A 5,564-nucleotide genomic window follows, 5' to 3' on the forward strand; every position below is an offset into this window, starting at 1 on the left:
TGAGCTTTCCTTTTGGATGAACAAAGACCCAAGTGTAGGATCTCTCCCAAGGGTTTATACCCAAAGCTTACTCTTAATTAAAATTAATATTATGAGTACTAGATAATATTAATTCTTGTAGAAAAATGACCCAAAACAATTTGTTTTTTTAATCTCCCAAAAACCGGTTGGGAGAGAATAGGAGAGGAAGTATTTTCTCTTTCTAAAATCTTAATTTTTGATAAGTTAGAATGAATGAATGATACACACTCATGCATGTAGTGTATATCAAAAAAATATAAGACAAAAACCCTTTGCCTTTTCTTTGGTAAAACCGGGTAGGAGGGAAGAGGAGGGAAGAAAGGAGACCCAATGCATGCTCTTGTTTGCCTTCACAATGCAAACTAGGGTTGCATGGCTAGGCTATTAGTGAATGATTATGTTTCCCACTCATTTAAACAACACAATATTAGCCTAATTCTCCCCTTTAATTTCGGTACATACATAAAATGGAATCCATTTTATTTTTGTCAATTTTGTCTTATGTCACATGTCATATGTTACATAAATTTGTTATGTATTTTTAACATATTAAAAATCAACGTATTAATAAAAATACGTCATATACAAAAATCGACTTTAGTAATTCATAATTACTTGTACCAAAATATTTTACCAATTATAAATCACAACAAATTGTATTTATAATAATTCATTCAAATTTAATTGTTTCTTTAAACAATAATTTCATCTGAGTAATGATACAATTCAATTACTCAGACCGTATCTCATTTAATCAAATTTCAATGAGATACGTAAATTTTACTTCCAAAATCGTCCGTCAATTTTTCAAGTAATTTAATTAACTCGTAACGTTATACGAGTAATTAAATGATCAATTAAGAGTGTTGCCCTATAGGTATGACCTAGGGGGTCAACTGATCACCACCGTCGCACGACAGTAATGTCAAACTCTAGTCAGCCAATCATTAACGATATATGTTGACCAGTTGACAGTAAAAATTACTTCCCAATTGTATTCTTTATAATGAGATTTAAACATGTGATCATCATGATCAACAGTCGTGATCGCATTATTGTCGGAGGACACATATTCCAACATTCCCTTCTCCCAACAACATCAGTCCACGCTTAAAATGTATTCTAATACGCTGTGAGAATATACCTTACTTCTAACCATGCTATATTCGTGCAGAGAACACACACTAATACTTCCTGCCCATATTCCTCCTAGAATGCTTTTGTGTCATGCTTGCTAACAATTCCTTAAGTGTTTTTTCTCTTTTCTTTAATCCGTATGTACCTAGTGTCCTGCCTTGACTTCTGCTACCCTGATATTTTTTATTTTGTGTGTTTCGGCCCTTTTCCCAAATACTCGATTGCTTCCATTCCAAGAACACATGTAAATACAAAAAAAAAACACAGAAGTCTGGAGATAAGACTGAACATTGCAAGTTGACGACTTGCTATGCCCCTGTTGTGCACATGTGGATACGTGGAGTTGAGAAGGTCACCTTCGTTGCTGACTGCTATTGCACCTACGGCTCACAGTGCAAGTTTCTTCTACGTAAAAGACAACGCATCAACGATAGTAATGCCGTCTTAGATACAAGCGGTGTAGCATGTCTAACAGTTTCGAGGTGTCCAGTAAATAAGCGTACTATAGAGTCATCTCAACGTAGGCTATGCTAACACTTAAAACCAACCTGTGCTGTTAATGTACAATATCCAATTACATTTATCATCAACGCAAAATTCCAATATGTCCGTTCCTTTTTTAAAAATGAAATACTACCTCAGATATTTCTCCCTCTCTCACTCTCTCTCTCTCCCTCGCTCTTTCCCCCGCTCTTTTCTCTCTCTCTCTCTCTCTCTCTCTCTCTCTCTATATATATATATATATATATATATATATATATATATATATATATATATATATATATATATATATATATATATATATATATATATATATATATAAATACACACACACATACATACATAGGCATTTATATATACGCACACATTTACATAAAGAAGTTACGGTAGTTTGGTTCTAAATATAATAAACAATCATGTTCAACACAAATCTAAAATGTAAATAATTACGTTCTTTGAGAAATATGCTTTCAATTGAGTTTAATTTTGACTATATTTATTGAAAAAACTTTGATATGTAGAGATGATTACGGTGAGTGTCTCACAATATTATTATTATTATTATTATTACTATTATTATTATTATTATTATTATTATTATTATTATTATTATTATTATTATTATTATTATTATTATTATTATTATTATTATTATTATTATTATTATTATTATTATTATTATTTTGTATGTAGTTAGCAATTCTCATTAGAAGAAATGGGAAAACCGGATCTTACAGACATGGACCAACTAGATTAGGACTCATAACTCATAACTCAGCCTAAATACATTGAGAGCATCTGAGAATTATCAATCCCCTTGCTCCATGCATACATACGCACACAAACTTCATATTTAATCGTATCCAAGAGTTTGCCCACCCCCAGACTACCTCCATCAAACACACGCCTATTTCGCTCCTGCCAAATGTGATAGACGGCAGCAGCAAGAGAACAACAGGCAACCTTCCTTCTCCACCTGGTTCCTCGACAAAGAGCAATCTTATAAAGCTCATGCTTGAGACTCAGAACTCCCCTGGTTACACCGTGTCAAGCTAAAACCTGTTGCATCAGATCCTTAGAGAAAGGGCATTGAAAGAACAAATGCCTGACACTTTCAGCTGCAGCACAACATAAGGAACACCTAATAACTATTATGAACCCCATCTTGCAAAGATTATCCACAGTAGCCAAAGCCTGCTAGGAAGCTAAGGTGGCAACAACAACATGTTTAGGAACAACAATGCTATCCAGGAGCGAATTTATCCATCTTAACTCATGATGGGAGCCATGGAAAATCTTGTAAACATCCTAGAGAGGAAGCTGGCCTGTAACAGACCAGCCTTGAAATAATGCTTGTGCAGCAGTCCTTGAGCCCACCTTTACAACAAACTCGTCTCTGATATGAAGAATTTTCTGCCAAATAGGTGAGACACAGGTAGATGCATCAAGATCCCAGCAGGAGAGATGCTTGAAAATGTACTCCTTGGACCAGGCCATCCAAAGAGAAGTACAATTATTATAGTAATTCCAGAAGACCTTTAATAAAAGCGTTTTGTTCCAGCACAAAATTTCCCTTATGTCAAAACCCCCTTGAGATCTCTTCCTACACACTTTATCCAAACTATAAAAGATCAGCCTGTTTTTTTATTTAGAGCCCCAAAGAAACTGCCTACAAGCTTTGTCCACGGTTCTGATCAATCCTTTTGGTAGCAATAAGCAGGCACATCAGAATGCTTCAACTCCAAAGACAGCAGAGTTAATGAGCTGAATTCGACCTGCATAAGTAAGCTATAAACTAGCCCAGTCCCCTAGCTTGCTCTGAATTTTAGCTAGAAGGGGCTGGAAATGATCAATTGTCAATCTGGATGGATGCAAAGAGGTACCAAGATACTTAAACGGGAAAGAACCCTCAACAAACCCTGTTTGAGAGCGTATCAAATCCTTGACATCTCTCCTAACTCCAGCAAAATAAATGTTTGTCTTGCATGGATTAGGAGTGAGACCAGAGTATCCAGAGAAAATACTCAAGCAATTTTAAACAGCCAGTACAGAGGGGAGGTCTCCTCTGACAAAAACTAACAGATCATCTGCAAATATGAGGTGAGTCAAATGATGCCTGACACACTTAGGATGATAGCTGAAATGGGAAACATCCTTCATACCCTTGAAGATTCTAGTAAGCACCTCCATACATAAAATAAACAGAAGGGGTGAGAGAGGGTCACCTTGTCTTAGTCCCCTCTTACCTTCAAAGAAACCCTCAGTGCTCCCATTTATTTTCAGAGAGAATCTGGAACTAGTAACCAAAGTAATAATCCAATGACAAAATTAAGGGGGTAAACCATACAGGGGCAGAAGGACTTCCAGAAATTGCCAACTGACAGTGTCAAAAGCCTTTCTAATATCAACTTTGACCACACACCTACGAGTTTTAAATTTCCTACTATATCCCCTTACCATCTCATTTGCCAGCATTGTGTTGTCAAAATTAGATCTGCCAGTGATAAAAGTAGCATGTTCTGCTCCAACAATGAGGGGCATTACTTTCTTAAGCCTATTGGTCAGAATTTTACTAATAGTCTTATAAATGGTAGAGCAACAGGAGTTGGGCCTATAATCAAGAACAGTAGAAGGAGAATTACCCTTTGTGATAAGGGAGATGAGGGTAGAATTGACCTCCCTGAAGAGCTTACTAGTTCTGAAAAAATCCTGAATAGCAGCAGTAAACCCATCTTGAATGACAGCCCAAGCCTCCCTAAAAAAACCAGATGTATAACCATCAGGTTAAGGACTTTTGCTAGGGTCAATGGAGAACAAAGCTTCCTTAATCTCAGCAGATGTAACAGGTTCCAGTAAAGAGAGGCCTTCCTCAGCATCCAAACATTTCTCATTATGCATAACTGTACTATCAAAGTCAGTGACTGCTGCTTCAGTCCCCAATAACCCAGTATAATAGTCCAAAAAAGCTTTAACAATATCTTTCTGATCAGTACAAATAGCTCCCTGGTTGTCAATCACCTTACTAATGTTAGAAGAATTCCTACGACCAGCAATTTTAGAGAAAAAATAAGTTGTGCTAGCATCCCCCATTTTAATCTCAAAACTTTTAGCCCTTTGGTATGCAATACTGAATTCAATATTCCTAAATTTAGAGCATTTCTGGTTAAGCATTCCTTCCTCAAGACAAAGATCATGATTAGTAGGATCTTGCTGTAACTGCCTCTGACACTCATGTAGTTGCTGCTGCAGCAATGTGACTTAACCCCAAATTTGATAAAGTAAGAAAGTAACTAAAGGAGAGATAATTTACAAAAGTTACCTCAATAGTTGACATTATTGAGAAGGGATTCGAAAATCGATTTAATTTAATTTGGGAAGACGGATGTTCAAAATGAAGAACAATATTGATGAAGATGAACATAATGAAGAGTTAATGTTTTATGTGTTATAAAAACCACATGAAGGGTAAAATTGGAAACAAATATTAGATTTTATGTCTAAAATTTGAATTTCGCTGGAATCCGACCATTTTTTCACCGGAGTTGTGATTTGGTACTACGTTTATAAGATTTAGATATTTCTGGTATAAGTTTTGAAAAAAAAAATATATTAGGTATAAGATTTGAAAAATGGTATTATGTAAGGTATAAGTTATCAATTTACCCTTATTGTTGTTGTTGTTATTATTATTATTATTTTTTTTTTTTTTTATTACAAATTTTAATTTTAATATTATTATTATTATTATTATTTTGATTGTTATTATTATTTTTATTAGTATTTTTATTATTATAATAATAATAATAATGATTATTATTGTTATTATTATTATTATTATTATTATTATTATTATTATTATTATTATTATTATTATTATTATTATTATTATTATTATTATTATTATT

The sequence above is a fragment of the Silene latifolia genome, unplaced genomic scaffold (genome assembly GCF_048544455.1).
Source record: "Silene latifolia isolate original U9 population unplaced genomic scaffold, ASM4854445v1 scaffold_95, whole genome shotgun sequence".
Classification (NCBI taxonomy): Eukaryota; Viridiplantae; Streptophyta; class Magnoliopsida; order Caryophyllales; family Caryophyllaceae; genus Silene; species Silene latifolia.